The sequence below is a fragment of the Marmota flaviventris genome, chromosome 13, assembly GCF_047511675.1.
Source record: "Marmota flaviventris isolate mMarFla1 chromosome 13, mMarFla1.hap1, whole genome shotgun sequence".
NCBI lineage: Eukaryota > Metazoa > Chordata > Mammalia > Rodentia > Sciuridae > Marmota > Marmota flaviventris.
In genome coordinates, this window is record NC_092510.1 from 655272 (window position 1) to 672204 (window position 16933).

General features: G+C 54.7%; 1 pseudogene; it reads right to left on the reverse strand.

Annotated features, from left to right (window-relative positions):
- Positions 1-2869: 2869 nt before the first annotated feature.
- On the reverse strand, positions 2870-15157 carry LOC139701577 (ruvB-like 1; annotated as a pseudogene).
- Positions 15158-16933: the final 1776 nt, after the last annotated feature.

Consider the following 16933-nt stretch of genomic DNA (forward strand, 5'->3'; position numbering starts at 1 on the left):
AACTGCTGGTTCACGGTGTCATTTCTGCTCAGGCTCATCCCCAGAGATGCACTGGCCTGCAGCCTGGCCTTCCTCCTGCTGGGAGCTTCCCCTTGTGCACACGCCTGCATCCCAATGACTTGAGAGGCTGAGGCAGGAGGATCATGAGTTGGAGGCCAGCCTCAACAATTTAGTGAGGCCCTCAGCAACTCACGAGACCCTGTGTCTAAATATAAAAAGGGCCGGGGTGGGCCTCCGTGGTCCAGCAGCCCTGGGGTTCAGTCCATGATACAGGGAAAAATCAAAACCCCAAGTCAGGAACCTCCTGCCTTGGGAAGCGCTTGGCCTTTTCTCTCTGCCCTGGGGACTTGGGGCTGTGCCTGGGGCCACTGAAAATCTGCCTCACAGCAGAGCAGTTGGAGCCCATTGTCAGGTAACCTGTGTGGGGGGGTGGGGGGAGTGGACTGGGGCTCAGGCCCCACCTTCAAACACCCCTAGTGTCTGCCGCTGACTTCAGTGGCCAGGTGGCTCTTCCCCCCTGGGGCAGACTCTGCTCACCACTTCCTCCATGTGATCCCTGCTCAACCATGGAGCCCCCGAGGAAGCAGCTGGTCGCCATATTACAGGTGAAAAAAGTAAGGCCCAGGGAAGTAGAAGGCCAGGAGGCAGCTGGGAGGCCAAGCTCCAGGCTCTGCCTACCCCAGGCCCCTGCCTGCAGGGACCTGCTAGAGGTCAGAAATGAGGGGTCCTGGTGGCGTCAGCTGCCACCCCTGGCTCTTAACTCCTGGGTTTCCTTCCCACGACTCCCTCCACCACTGACCCCCACCTGCACTCTTGCCTGGCCTGGTCCTCACAAGCATAGTACCCATGAGCCTCCAGTTTCAGCTTCCAGGTGGGTGGCCACGTGAACTGCACAGCTTCCTGATGAGGGCCGGTGCCTGAGCATGTAGCACCATCCAAGGGCTGTAGTCCAAGGGACATCAAACACCGGCCCAAGCTTCAGCACCCACCACACCCACCAATGTGTCTCCTTGGAGGCTCCCGGGGTGCCCTAACTATTCCAGCACCCACCTCACTCCTTGCCCCAAAACTTCTGGGGCCACATCACCCATCTGTCTTTTCTAGAAGCATTAAAGCCTGGATGAGAAGCAAATAGACCAGAATCAGGAAAGGTCTAGCAGTTTCCATGAGGCCAGAACAGGTGCATGCCTGTACGGCATGACTTGCTGCCTGCTTCCTGTCTTGGGGCCTCACATGTAGCTGGGATGGTGCCTGGCGATCAGCCAGGAGGCAGTGCTGTGGGTAGTGACGGAAAAACAGACCACCTCCAGGAAGGTCCAGGACTCTTTCACCCTCATGGACAGATCCTGCCTTCTCTTACAGACCATGGGATGGGTGGACATGTGAACTCACTCCACCCCTCTGACCTTTATCCTGATTGGCTCCTGTGCAGTATATTAGCTGTGTGTACTTCCTCAGTAAACGAGATCCTGCTTTGACTGGTCCCCTGGCAAATCTGGTTGTCCTCCAGTGAGGGAGGGCTGGGTGTGGGCAGCCAGTCGACCTTTGCCTCTCTTGGCTTGTCCTAGTCAGGGCATGTTTTCCCCATTTCTCCCGCAGGTCAGCAGAAAACGGGGGGCTAAAAACCCTGACACATGCCCTCTCTGCTCAACTCTGAAAAGAATCGTGCCTACAAGGACTTGGTTAAGAGCCTTCATAACCCCAGCCCAGTGGTGCACACCTTTAATCCCAGTAACTTGGGGAGCTGAGGAAGGAGGATTGCAAGTTCAAGGCCAGCTTCAGCAACTTAGCAAAACCCTGTCTCAAAAAATAGGGCTGGGATGTGGCTCTGTGATTGACCACCCCTGGCTAAATCTCCAGTCCCTACAAATTAAAAAGAAAGTGCTGAACACTGGGTGACAGCATGTATCCTGAAGTCTTCGGGGACCAAGGAATTGCGTGTGCAGTTCCAAAATGCAGGACACTGGAAGTGGCATGGACAGCGCAGAGGTTGATGGGATGACAGGGAACGCCTTATGATGGGTCTCAGGCTCAAAGGCTCAAGCCGCTGGTTTGCAGGGACGCCGCCCAGGGGACAGGTCACCTCAGGGATCACCCGGTCGCCTGGAGGAATGCGTCAGAGTCGGGTGGGATATGCGGGAGTCCGGGGACCCTGGCAGCTTGTTGCCACTGCCACGGCGTCCTGAGTGCGACAAGTTCCCTCTTAAGGTGAAGAGTGCACGCCAGTGGCCAGAGCTGCCCCTAGTCTGTCAAGTGCGGGTGCCGTGGGTGTGGGATTCGCCCCTGTGGTTGGGACCGAACTGAACCCAGGGGCGCTGGCCACTGCTCCACGTCCCAGCCCTTTTGGACTTTTAAGACAGGGTTTGCTAAGTTCCGAGGCTGGCCTCAAATTTGCCGTCCTCCAGCCACAGCCTCCAGCCTGTGATGACAGGCGCCCGTCTAGGACCTGGTGTTCTCCAATGACTGGGACAGTCTGAAAGGGGTCCGCAAGGGACAATGATGGTGGCCTTAGAGGCTGAGTCTGTTGCAGGCAGGGGTGGGGTCACGAAGCCTGCCTGGTTGTCATTGTGCTCCCGCCCTTACCCCTGCTGAAGTCCCTCTGGTCCTTGGGTGAGCCTGATGCGGGAGCTGAGCCCTAGGGGTCCCCCTGCGCTTCCCCAGGCCCAAATCCGCCCTGCATCCCCTGTGTTCCGCACGGAATCCAGCGACATCCCTCCCCAAGGCCGCTGGTGTCCCCATTAATCACATGAGGCTGACAGCACAGACCTGCAAGCAGGCGGCATGATGGTGACGGTGAATGCAGGTGACAGAGCGGACAATCTTTGGGCGTCCATTAGCTCATCTTATCGCCCCGCCTATTGATCACCGCCTACCGCGTGATGAGGGTGACAGAGGCCCCCTGCACCTGGCTGTCCCCGCTGTCCTCCAAGTGGGAGGTGGCAGTTTGGTGAATTGCCCTGGGAGGGGACAAGGCACGATGCTGACCGATGGGTGAGCGGGGAGAGGGGTGGCCAATGCCCTCCATCCTGGCTCTGCTTCCCCGAGGCCTGGGACCGAGGGAGGTCACTGCTCCCTCCCCTCAGAGCAGCCCCGGGGCAGCAGGCAGGGTCTTTCTCCCAGTGGGGATACTGGGAGGAGCTGGTGACTTCTCCTGATCCTATCCTCTCCTCTTGGCTCTGAGGCCCTCTGCAGGCCTTGGGTTCTTATCCCCGAAATAGAGATCTTTCTTCTAAGCCCAGCTTCTGGGAGGGGAGGGTGGTACCGGTAGGGGGGTCTCCTTGTTGACAGACTGCCAAGTCCTCTTCCTGGAGGGACCAGGATTGGGGGCTCCTCTCAATCCAGGCTGCTTGAGTGGCTGATCACACATAACCTTCCAGGTCCATGGGTTATGGTCACACACCTCCAGTGATAGGAGACGGAGGTCCATCTTACAGATAGGGAAACTGAGGCTCAACGACAGAAAGGAGCCCGGCTGGGTGGCAAATACCTGTCATCCCAGCATTTTGGGAGGTTGAGGGGAAAGGATTGAAAGTTGCAGGCCAGCCTCAGCAACTTAGAGAGGTCCTGAGCAACTCAGTGAGACCCTGGCTCTAAAAAAATATATATAAAGGGTTGGAGACAGGGGTCAGTGGGTAAGGGACTTTGGGTTCAGTCCGTGGTGTCAAGAAAAAAGCCCTTCCTGTCCTGGGTTCTCACTACCACAGGGGCTCCTGGGAGCCGGCAGGAAGCTTGGATTGATGGGCCACCCAATCCTGCACTGGGAGGCACCCCAGAGCCTGGGCCCAGGTGTGACCAATTCAAACACTTCAGGGGAGCAGCCCCCCCTTCACCTAAACATCACAACCATTTTTCAGGCTAGAGCTGAAATAGCGCAAAAAATGGAGGTGCTGTCATGGCCGCTAGGTGGCGGTCAGCGCAATAAGATGTGACAAATCCCCTGCTCCCCCTCCTGCGGCTGTGTCCTGCTCATAATGGAGGGAGACTTCCCCCCACACACACGGTGGGCGAGGGGTCGCTTAGAAAAACTGCCTCTGGGAGATGAATGTGACCATCAGGCCTGGCGGCCGGGGAGTCAGAGGAGATCCAGGCCACCCAACCTGCCCTGAGGAGAAGGAACAAGAAGACTACACACCCCTCTGGTCATGAGGGCACCTCTGTCCCAACCCACAGCTGGGGCCTGCTGTCACTGCGGCCTCTGGTCTCTTTCTGGGAAAGGTTGGGGCCTGGGTCAGAGGAGGGGCCTCGGCAAAACCTGTTCTTAGAGGTCAGATCTGAAGACACGCAGCAACCTCCAAATACCCAGGACTCAAGTGAGGCCAGTTCCACACACCAAGGGAGCGGGTGTAGCCCAGGGCACTCTGGGCTCTCATGGCCAGTCGGCTTCCATCTTTTTGGGGGGGTATCAGGGATTGAACCCAGGGTCACTCAACCTTGAGCACTATCCCCAGCCCTATTTTATATTATATTTAGAGACAGGTCTCACTGAGTTGCTTAGGGCCTGGCTAAATTGTTGAGGCTGGTCTCCAATTGCAATCCTCCTGCCTCAGCCTCCAGAGCTGCTGGGATGACAGTCCAGCCCCACTGCACACACCTTCTTGGAACTTTTGATGACCTTGTGAGGCCCTGGGTTCGATGCCCAGTGCCACAAAGGGGGGGTACTTAAAATTTTAGAACAGTTTTAGATTTGCAGAGCAGTGTGACAGTGGCAGTGCATTCCTGTGTGTCACCCATCATCTTTTGTAGTGGGTACCCAGTCACCACCTGCACCCACTGCCTTCCGTTTTACCTGATGCCCCTTTTTCTGTCCTAAAATCCCAGCCAGGGGCCTTATTGTCCCATCTCTATAGGCTTCTCTAGGCTGTGACCTTTTCTTCAATGGCCCTTGTCCTTGGTGATCTCAACAGTTTGGGGGAGGACTGGTAGGTTGCTCTGATTGTGTCCCTCAGCTGAGCTCATGGCGTGACCGGGACCCTGGGTGTGGGGAGTTCACTGTACCCTTGTGTCTGCCAAGGTGCTTGCTGTGGAAGTGTCCAGTTGACATTGACAGCCACCTCCTGGCTGGGTTGAGGGGATGCTTCAGACCCACATGGTCCCTCCTTTTCTGTCCACCGGTGGAGGGAAGTGTCATGGGCTCTGTGTCCTGGGCTGCACATTTACCTCATTGACTTGGAACCTGCAGGTGGCCTAGCCCAGCCCCCTGTGTTGACCAAGTTCCTCTGATGTCAGCATGACTCGTATCACTGTGCACTGGGTGACAACCCAAAATGACTCTCTCTGGTTGCTCAGACTGGTCCAGCTGGGCCATTGAGAGCCTTCTGTTAGCTCCTGGTCCCATCAGCGTATCCCCATCACTGACCATCTCAGGGTTAGAGAACCAATGAGTGAGTGGGAGGGGGCAGCCCCTACAGCTGGCCATTCCAGAAGGTTCCTTCTCAATAGGCCGAGTACAGTGTGCATGAGCACACAGAGGCATCCCCCACATGGGCAGGACCTCAGCTGCCAGGGTGTGGGGACATGGGACGGAGTGGACAAGGAGATTGTGGGCAGAGGTGGAGGTGAAGCTCAGGATTCACCCTGGCCCCCACTGTACCCTGCGACAAGTGAGCTTGTCCCAGGGCCTGACCTGAGAGAAATCCCAAAAGCGCACAGTGGGGGACACAGAGGCAACCTTCCTGGGGACAGTGCCCAGAACCCACACCTTTGGCCTCGAGCCATGTTGAGATATATATATATATATACACACACACACACACAATAGTAGATAATTAAGATATGGCCAACTGGGTATGGTCCCACACACCTGTCATCCCAGTGGCTTGGGAGGCTGAGGCAGGAGGATCGCAATTTGGAGGTGAGCCTCTGCAACTCAGCAAGGTACTGAGCAACTCAGTGAGACCCTGTCTCTGAATAAAAATATCCTTGGGTTTAATCCCAGTTATTCCTTGCCCCCCAAAAAAAAGTTTTAAAGAGGGAGAGAGAGGGAGGGAGGGAGGGAGGGAGAAGGAGGGGGAGGGGGAGTGGAGGGGGAGGAGGGAGGGGAGGGGTAGTGGTGGTGTCGTCCAAATAACATTTAAGATTTTATTTGAAAACACCTCAGGGGAGGGAGGATTCGACGAAAGCAATCCCAAAAGTTAGAATTTAAAACAAAACAAAAAATCTCTTCAGACAGAACTAACCACACTTCAGAGCTCATGGGAGAGGGGAGGCCCGGTCCAGGCCAGGCATGCTGCCTTCGTGGGGACGCAGTCTCCATGGAGTGCCACCAGGGTCCCTTCATGGACTTGTCCCGCTGGTCATCCAGGATCTTGGCCGAGGATTTGGCATCGTGAACAGCTCGCTGGTCTCCTCCACGGGCTCTTGCTTGATGCTGTCCTTCCTGATTATCTTGGCCAGTAGGTTGGCTGGAGTCAGCAGCTGCACCAAGGGACCTGCAGTGGACAGCTGGGCCAGGAGTCCAGCCAGACCCAGAGGTCCCCCCAGGTCCACGGATGGCAGGACTCTGCCAGCTGGGCCCCCTCCAGGCTCTGTCTGGTTGTTGTGGAGCCAGCAAAGGACAGAGCTTCCATGACTGGGAACATCACAGTCACAGCCCCATCATGGAGGCCACCAGTGTGACATAAGTTCTGGTCCTCACATCTTCACCCTAGTCTAGAAATTCCTCAAGCCGGGCACAGTGGCTTCTCAAGGGCTCTGGAGTCTGAGGCAGGAGGATGGAAAGTTGGAGGCCAGCCTCAGCAACTTAGCGAGGTCCTGAGCAACTCAGCAAGATCTTATCTCTAAATAAAATGCAAAAGAGGGCTGGGGATGGAATTCAGTGGTAGGGCGCCTGCCTAGCACTTGTAAGGCCCTGGATTTGTTTCTCAGCCCCATGTCACAATAAATCAACAAAATCAAGGCCCCATGTGTCTCCAGCTCAGAAAGGTTAAAAGTCACTGAAGCCACCACCCAGCCAAGGCGGCTTCAGCTGTAGGCTCAGCTGAACCCCAGGGACTCATGGGGGACGAGGAAATGGGTCCCAGGGCCTCACAGACTGTCGGGGACACAATTCCTGGTCTGGAGAGCCCATTGTCCTCGTGCATCTGGACAGGAGCCAGGGGCCAGGGGAGGGGCTAGGCTGGCAAGGCCCCAACAGAGCCCAGGCTCTGGCTCTGTCCATCTCCTGTCCCAGAAGACGGTTGCAGAGTTAGTGACTTCCTGCAGAGGGAGTGTCAGCTGCAGGACAAGGGGGACCTCTCTCGTTAATCGAACTTTCACAAGCCACCTCAGACGCTCAGCAGTCTAAGCCACTGTGTCCTGGGACTTGTCACACCTGGAAGCCCAGAGACAGCCTGAGCCCTGGTCAGCCTCCACCTGGGGCCAGGAGGCCACTGCCTCACCTCAGAGTGGTCTTGGTGCCGATCTTCCCCACGTGGTTGAGTGCCTCCTTACTGATGTGGATTCCCTCCATCTGGGCTTAGATATTAATGATCCTTCAGAGGAGAAAAAACATGATCCACAGTGACCGGACCCCAGGCACAGTGGCGCACACTTGTAATCTCAGCTCAGGAAGCTGAGGCAGGAGGATCGCAAGGTGGAGGCCAGCCTCTGCAACTTAGCAAGGCCCTGAGCAACTCAGTGAGATGCGGTCTCTAAATAAAATAGAAAAACAGCTAGGGAGGGGGCTCAGCTGTGAAGTGACCCTGGGTTCAATGCCTGGTACAAAAAGAAGTGACAGGGCCCAAATGTCTCCTTTATACAGTGCTTTAAAATGACACTGTACAGCATCTCGTACTGCTGGACTGGGGAGCAGGAGGTTGGCTGCACCCTCCAGGGGACCCGGACCAGCTGCACGGCCAGTGTCCTGCTCACTGACTAAAGAGTACCTAATGTCCCCCTCTGTCCCAGAACACTGGTCCCTGAGGCTCCAGCCTCTTTCCACAGCCTGGGACCGAGAGGAGCCATTTTTATTTGTGAGGTGAACATGACAGTCCAATAAATCAGAAGGTGTCCCCAGAATCTGGCAGCCTACACAGCATCAGAAGGGCCGTGTCATCTGTCATGGTGACACCTGTCACTGGTCCCTTGGGTGCTGGGTGATAAGGGCCGGGGCGATGAGGTGGCGTGTGGTGTGGCCAAGATCACCTGGGCCTGGCGCCTCATCCACCATGGGGATTGTTCACTCTGGCAGCTTCGTGAACAAACTCTCAAGGATCCCTGGCTTCAATTAAAGCCATCAAAACACTACAGGGTTGGAGATGCAGGGATTAGGGACACCCAGTCCTCCCTGCAGCTATCGCAAGAGGTGCTGGGACATCTATGTCCAAGCCCACCCACCGGCTGTCCAGAGGGTCAGAGCCAGGGATCCAGGGATGCGGGGCATGCTGGGGCCTGCAAACAGAATAGGCCCTGCAAGACCATCAGGATTGGGTCCAGGTGACCAGGCCAGCAAGCACCCCAGGAAGTGACCCTCTATGCAGGCCACCACTGCTGCAAGGTGCCCCAGCAAAGCCCTTCATCTGGGCTCAGAGAACAGGCACTTGGGAGGCTGGGGCAGGAGGATCACGAATTCAAAGCCAGTCTCAGCAAAAGTGAGGCCCTGAGTAGCTCAGTGAGACCCTGTCTCTGAATCAAAGCAGAACAGGGCTGGGGATGGGCTCCGAGTCGAAGGCCCTGGTTCAGTCCCTGGTTGTTGTCACGTCCCTGTTTTTTATTCTCTCCCTCAAACTTGACCAAAGGGGGTTAAAGGTGAGAACAGGCAAGACCCAGGTGAATGGAGGCTCTGGGACACTGGACAATGTCCCTGTAACCAACCCACCCTGCAGACGAGGGGACAGAGCCTCTGGGTAAGAGGAGATGCCCAGGGTGGTGAGGGGCCCAAAGTGAAGGCGGGGGGGGGGGGGACAGCGGCAGGGGCGCACCTGCTTCATCTCCTGCGGGGGAGCAGAGCATAGTGTAGAGGGTCATCCCATGGTCCAGCAGGTCCAGGGGGATCCGGTGGAGAGAGGGGACATCCTCGGTGCCCCTGTGAAGGCCAAGAGGAGTCCCGTCACCTACGCTTGTCTGAGACAAGACACTGGACACTGGGAACTGGGAAGGGGGCACTGACAGCCACAGAGAGCTAGGGGGTGACCCAAGGAAAGCAGAGTCAGGGACAGGTAATAAACTGATCCTCAGGTGACCCCAAAGAACCCCTACTTTGTTGATTTTGTTTGATGCTGGGAGACTCCACTACAGAGCCACAGATCCAGCCCTTTTTAATTTTTGTTTAGAGACAGGATCTCACTGGGTTGCTAAGGGCCTTGCTGAGGTTGGCCTCCAACTCATGATCCTCCTGCCTCAGCCTCCTCAGCCTCCTCAGCCTCTGGAATTACAGGTGTGCGCCATTGTTCCTGGCTGGACAATGATATCTTAAATATGAGGCCAAAAACGCAAAAGAAAGAGCAGATAAACTGTGTATGTGTTTGTGATGCTGGATGTGGAACCCAGGGCCTTAGGCATGCTGGGCAAGCACTCTACCACTGAGCCACATACACCTCCAGCACAATCAACTGGAGCTTTAGATCAAAATTCAAAACTCGTTTATGTCAAAGACTCTGTTCAACACTGAAAAGACTACTCAAAGAATAAAAAATACTCATGAATCAAACACGTGGAAATGGTCTAGTATCCACACTATGTAAAGAGCACTTACAATTCAATAATAAAAAGATAACATAATAAAAAAGGGCCAAGGATACAAAGATATATTTCTACAAAGATATAAAAATAGCCAGTAAAACACAAAATATACAGACTCGCTGGCCCTTGGCAAATGCAAATCAAGTTAGAGGCCACCGCACACCCACCAGGACATATACAGTGGACAGTAACAGATGTCAAGTGGTACGTGGAAAAACCAAGACCCTCAGACATTCCTGGTAGGAGTGTGGCAATAAAGCTATCCTACTGGCAGTTCCTTGGAAGGTCAGAGGTGCCGTGTGACACAGCAGCTCCACCCCTCCACACAGATCCAAAAGAAAGAAACTGCGGTCCCCACAAGTCTGCGGCAGTGTCAGTCCCACAGCCAAACCCCCCCAACGGGCTTGGGCTGATGAGTGCCCAGATCCCTGAGCTGGTGAAGGCCCCATGCAGTGGGCGCTCCTTAGCCACGGGGGATTCAAGGGCATGGAGGACAGGGGTGAAGCCTGTCAGTCACACCCCACACACAGCCACAGAAGGCTAAGGGACAGAAAGCAGCCTCCTGCTGCCTGAGGTCTGGTGATGGACAGGGCGCAGCAACAGAGGGACTGTGGATGGCTGACGGGGATGGGGGTGGCAGCATTCTAAAACAAACTGTGGTGGCAGTTTTGTGATTTTGTGGCCACACTAAGTGCTACTGGAGTTTGCCAGGGTCTAGGAGCTGCATCTCCAGAGGGCTGTTCAAAGCCCCACCTGGGACTGGGCCACAGGCTCCCACTGGGACTAGGCCACACCACTGCCTACGGCCTGATGCCTATGGCCTGGAGCTGGCCTGGCATGGTGCTTCTGGGCTCCCTCCTTAGCCCCACACAGAAGGAAACGAGGAGGCCAAGGCTGTCATCCAGACTCATGACCTAAGAGTTTTTAAAAAGACTGGATGCTGCAGTGGCCCAAGCCTGTCATCTCAGCAGCTTGGCAGGCTGAGGCAGGAGGATCGTACCTGGAGGCCAGCCTCAGCAAAAGCAAGGTGCTAAATAAGCAGCTCAGCAAGACTCTGTATCTAAATGCATTGGGTGGGGGATGGGCCTTGAATCCAGGTGGTGCTGGGGTGGACACTTGCTGGCTTTGGCCTGGGCAGGTCCCTGAGTCAGGACAGCCCCACAGGCTCTCAGCACATCAAGACGTCCCAGTGCCCCCCAGGGCCCATGTGGGAAGCCATGAGAAGAAGCCCTCAGCCAACACTGTCCCTTCTCCCCCTGTCCCTCATGAGCCCCGGGGTCAGATGTGGGTCTGCGGGGCAGGGAGCTGGAAGGTCCCCTTGGGAGCGGCCTGAGGGCAGCAGGTCAGGAGTCGCCCACAGTGTGCCCATGTCCCAGATACTCCTCAGCCCCCGCCCCAACCCCAACTTGCCAGGAGCCCCAGCTCCTGTCCCAGTCCAGCCCTGGTCACTGCCCAGCCTGCCTCTGGGCTGCACACTCCCTGGACACCAGGTCACAGCCCCTGCTCCTGGGCTCAGGGGGCAGCGGCCACATCCTTCAGTGCTGCTGGACAACGGCCCCAGGACTAAGCACTAGAGTCCTATTCTTGAGACCACGTGGCTCCATCCCCACAGGCAGGTTCTCGGGTCAGAGCCACCTTCCTGTGGAGCTTTCTCTGGGGCTCAGGGTGGACAGAGCAGCATCCTCTGAAGACACCTGCTGGCCAGGCCAGGGACACTGGGGGGGGGGGGGCTGTGAGCAGGGCTCCCCAGAATGGGGGGGAGCATGTATCCATGTGGAGCCACTGTGCTAAAGATGTGTCCAAGCCATTCTGCACCAAACCCCCTGTCCCCACGGCCTGGAGCAGCTATACTCAAAGGCAAGCTGAGGTCAGGCAGGGGCCAGAGGCCCCACTGTGTCTCCAGGAAGGTCTCACTGTCCTTACTGGTTTTGTTTCTGGAGAGACCTGCATTCTCCTCAGTGTTTAAAGCAGCTCAACTCACAGTAGCCAAGCTACAGAACCAGCTTAGGTGCCCCTCAGCAGATGGATGGATAAAAAAACTGTGGTCCCTATACACAGTGGAATATTACTCAGCCATAAAGAAGAATGAAATGATGGCATTTGAAGGTCAATGGATGGAGCTGGAGAGGAATGTGCTGAGTAAGTAAGCCAATTCCTAAAACCAAAGGCTGAGTGTCCTCTCTGACATGCAGATGCTGACTCACAATAGAGGAAAATAGAAGAGAATTTCATTGGATAAGACAAAGGGAAGGAAGGGGAGGGACTGAGAGAGACAGGGGAATGAATGGACATCACTTTCTCATGTCCACATAGGAACACAACCAGGGACACCCCACAGCAGGGCCAGCCACAGGAATGAAAGTCACACCCCATGTAGGTGATGTGGCAGGATGCACGCTGCTGTCATGGGGAGCTAAGGAGAACAAATTCAGAGACAAATCTGTGTTCCCACCTATGACAAGGGACAAGGTGCAATGTCAATCAGTGTCCTCATTAAAGATGAACCGGGCTCTGCTGGCCTCTGGGAGCCATTGTGAGGGAGCTGACACTCAGGTAACCAGAGTGGCCCCAACTCCTCAGGCCTTTGCTCCCCACAGGAATGTCCAGCCTCAGAGGCCCACGGAGATCCTCCCCATCAGGGATAAGGCAGCTGTGGCCTTTAGTCCCCCTGCTGTCTCCTCCCAGGGGCAACATGTGCTCCCTTTGTCCCATCCTGACTTGTGACATCATGGGTGGGGTCAGACCAGGGGAGCAGAGACATCTGGCAGCACTTACCTGATTACACAGTGGCCTCAGTTGGAGGCAAAAATCATGATGGGGGGGATGGAAGATTCCAGAGCTCGGTGCAGGGAGGTGAAGCCCTTGAAGTCCAGCATGTGCTCCTCCTCCATGAATAGCATGCTGGGGACCATCTCAGCCATGCCCTGGTTGATGTACTTGTTTACCATCTTGTTGATCCCACCTCGGACAGGGTCCCAGCCAGCGCAGGGAAATGTCACCTGCTCTCTTCTCGCCGCCTCAATTCCCTCCAGACCCAACCCTGCAGCCTGATTCTCCTACTGGCTCGTTGACCCCAGGCTGGGTACTGGACCCATTCCAAGTTTGGTGTCATCATTTGAAAACAAAAATCATGCCAGGTGTGGTGGCACATGCATATAACCCCAGCAGCCTGGGAGGTTGAGGCAGGAAGATCACAAATTGGAGGCCAGCCTCAGCAACTTAGTAAGGCCCTGAGCAACTCAGTTGAGACCCTGTCTCTGAATAAAATACAGAATAGAGCTGTGGACGGGGCTCAGGGTACAAGAACCCCTGAGTTGAATCCCTGTGCCCCCATCTAAAAAAAAAAAGAAAACAGGCATCATCACCCCAAAATGCCACAAAAAGCCTTCTGTGGAGCTGTGGGGTGCAGTGTCCAGGAGCCACCCCACAGAGCCCTGAGCATGATGCCAAGATACCCCACTTGGGAGCCCCAGAGAGATGTGTTTTCATATGCAAATTCTCCTCTGCTGCACTCAGTCAAGGAGCCCTTTTGGTGGCCTTGCATGACAATGCTCAGGTTAATTAACTTTCCATCAAGTGCAGTTAGAATCCTCTTCCCAGGAAACCTGAGCAAGGAGGGTCAGAGCCAGCTCAGCCTCAGCCCCCAGAACCACCAGCCCCTGCAGAACAGCAGACCTGCCTCAGGTCCAGCCCTCACCTTCCAAACTAGCACCCCCTGTCATGGAGCTGTTCCCAAAGAACAGGGATGTGAGGTCTGTCCTCACCCAGAGCCATGACGCAGGGCTGTCAGAACCCAGTTCAGAGACAGATCTGCTCTTGGCCACTTATGGAGGAAGCTTAGGCTGCTGCTAGGCCTCAAGGCAACAGTGGATTCATGTTGAACTTACATTTTCAGGGAGTAAAGTGGTAATGGGCCCAAGAAGGACATAAAATTGGGGAAGAGCTGGGCACGATGGCACATGCCTGTCATCCCAGCAGCCCGGGAGGCTGAGGCAGGAGGATCAGAAGTTGGAGGCCAGCCTCAGCAGCCTAGCAAGGGCCTAAGCAACTCAGCCAGGCCCTATCTCTAAATAAAAAATACAAGTGCTGGGACGGGGCTCAGTGGTCGAGGGCCCCCAAGTTCAATCACCAGCATAAAAAACAAATAAGTCCACAAAGGAGCAAGGGAGACTCACTGCCTGGTGTCAAAGTGGGCACCATTCCGTGACCTCAAAGAAAGCAGATGCTGACCTCAGTGGGGCCAGAGCACACAGTGTGGCCACAGCTTCTAAGGGAGTGAAGACTCAGAGCCACATAGTGGGGGGTGCTCAGAGCCACATAGTGGGGGGTGCTCAGAGCCACATAGTGGGGGGCTCTCAGAGCCAGGAGCATGTCAGAGGCAGGGCCTCAACTCGGCTCTGGGCTCAGGGTTTGCCACGCATCCTCCCTGTGATCTCTGTCTTCTTTGGCTTCATCAACTGGCCCATCATGGACAGGACATCTTGTCCCCCCTGTAGGAGGGAGGACTTTCTAAGGCAGCTACCAAAGCCCATCCTCCTGCCTCCTGCGGATCCCTGATGTCACTCAACTCCAGATCCCCTGGGAAAAATGAGGGGCTCCTGAACTCAGAGGGATTCCGTCGAGGTTTCCCCTGTCCTGTAAGAATCAAGCAGAGTCGTGCATGGTGGCTCGTGTCTTTAAAAATCTTGACAATTGGGAGGCTGAGACAGGAGGATCACAAGTTGGAGGTCAGCCTCAGAGACTTAGTGAGGTCCTGAGCAACTCAGCAAGACCCTGTCTCTAAATAAAATATAAAAAGTGCTGCAGACGGGGCTCCATGGGTAAGCACCCCTGGGGTTTAAGCTTCAGTACAAAAAAAAAAAAAAAAACTCCAGGAAGAAACTCCAATCCCAAGAGTCTCTAGCCTCTCCCGGTCAAAGCTCCCAGGGACAAAAAGCAAAACCAGATTCCCAGCAGAAAGCCCGTTCCTGGAGGGGAGGAGGAGGAGGCCCCCTTCAGGATGAAGAGCAAACCTGACTCTCTGTTCAGCGGGGCCCAGAGCAGCACCAGCTGGGAGCTGGAGGACTCGGGGCTCGGGCTCTGCAGAGACTGGAGCCTCCGTGAGGCTGTCTGGGCCCTCTGAAGGCTCCCACCAGGAACCCCCAGCCTGGGGTGGAGAGCATCCCCCAGCAGGTTGGCAGGTGGCCAGGGGCAGACAACTCCCAGAGATCAGCTGTGACAGCATCTGGACATTGGGACAAAGATGCCAAAGCTCATGTCGCTCATTGCTGAGCCTCCCAGAGGGCCTCCAGGAGGACAGCACAGCCCTGACCACTGGTTCCCAGGGCCTTGGCGTGGGCCATGTACAGGTCATGCAATGTCCCGTCCTAGATGAACTCCTTCTTCTTGTGCCCGTTGCCCTTGAGCAGAGCATGTTCTCCTCGGCCTCCAGGATGAACTCCGTGGCCTGGGAGTCACACCTGCCCTGCCTCTGCCAGCAGACCACAGGCACTGAGGCCATGTCTCTTAATAAAATATTTAAAAAAAGGCTTGGGATGGAGCTCCATGGTTAAGAGCCCCTGGGTTCAAACCCCGGTGCCAAAACCAAGAATGAAACCAAATGCATCTCAAACTCTTACCAAATAAATAAATAGGAAGAAATGTTTTCTAATATGCTCCCATGAAGCCAGCATCATTTTGGTAACAGTATCAGGTAAAGATTCTACAAAGAAAAACAAAACAAAACAAAAACCCAGGTCAATATCCCCATGAACATAGACACCAAATTTCAAACAAAAATCTGGTATTAGTAAACCAAATTCAGCGGCAGGTTATCTCATTGATTGCGGTCCTAGGGAGGGAACCCAGGGATGCTCTACTATTGTGCTGTATCCCTCGCTCTCTTTGGTGTTTTTATTTTGAGTCACTGTCTTACTAAGGTGTGGAGGCTGGCCTCCAACTTGCTTGCCCATCCTCCTGCCTCCACCTCCTGAGCCACCTGGATGACAGACGAGCACCACTGTGCCCTGCTGGGATGAGATTCTGCCACTGTGTCAGACTTCCTCCACCTTTGATTCAGTGTGGCATTAGCAGATCTGTTCAGTTCTGGATGTGACAGGGAGCTCAGCTGGAGGCCTGACAGTCTGCTCTGAGGTTGGTGTATGACACACTGAGGAACACACAGGGTTAATGGCAATTGCTGGCAAGGTAGGTCCCCTCTGAGAAAAGAGAAATTTCCATTTCACTCCTGAAAGCATCTTTAAAGCCCAAATTCCAATCAAAGGGGAAAGTATAATAACTTCCTCTGGGCAAATTTATAATGAATCCAGGATTAATTGGCCTTAATAAAGTTGAATTCATGACTGGATGTTTGTAAAGAACTCTGAACCACCTTGGTTTCAAAATGTCATTGAAGACACAAAAATAAGCCAGCATCCTATGACCATGAGGAACAAATTCCAAATCATCCAATTCTGCAGCCAGTTTCCCAGCAGTGATGTCCCCAGGGACTGTGCCCAGCTGGTGAAACTGAAGGGAAACTGGTGAGTGTGCTGTGGAGGAAGATGCCTATATAGGCTACTGCTCTGGGGGTGAGTCCCACTCAAGTTGGGGTCATGGTACATTTGCAGGTATCCATGCATCCTCAGAGCTGGGTATGGTGGCACATTCTGTCATCCCAGCAGCTCAGGAGGCTGAGGAAGGAGGTTCAAAATTTGGAGGCCAGCCTCAGAAACTTAATGAGGCCCTGAACAATTCAGTGAAACCCTGTCTCTAAATAAAATAAAAAATAGGGCTGGGGGTGGGGCTTAGGGGTGAAGCATCCCTGGGTTCAGTCCCCAGTACACACACCAAAAAAGAACAAAAAAACAGGAAAGAAGACCAGAAGCCCTCAGGATGTTGGTGGCCTCAGGAGGGCTTACCTGTGTGCTAGCCTCCATGCTCAGTCCTGAGGCTGGCTTTGAACTCAGGCATGTGGCCGGTGTGGAGGGACACGGGGTTGAGGAGGTTCTTGGGCACATCTGGACCACAGATGGCTGTAGAGTTGTCATTACTAGCCTGCTCTCTCCAAATGACAAGAAGATGGAGAAATGTTGACAGAGGGCTCCAACTCCAAGTCAACCCTTCAACAAGCTGGGAACCATAAATGATGGGCCTTAGTTTCTAAATCTGTGAACTACAGCCAAGGACAGGAGCAGCTCTGCCTACTGAGAGGTCTGTGGGGAGAATTACAGACTAGAAAGTATGGAAATACTCATGAATCTTTAAAGGACTGTTCAACATTGGTGACAGGTAGAGA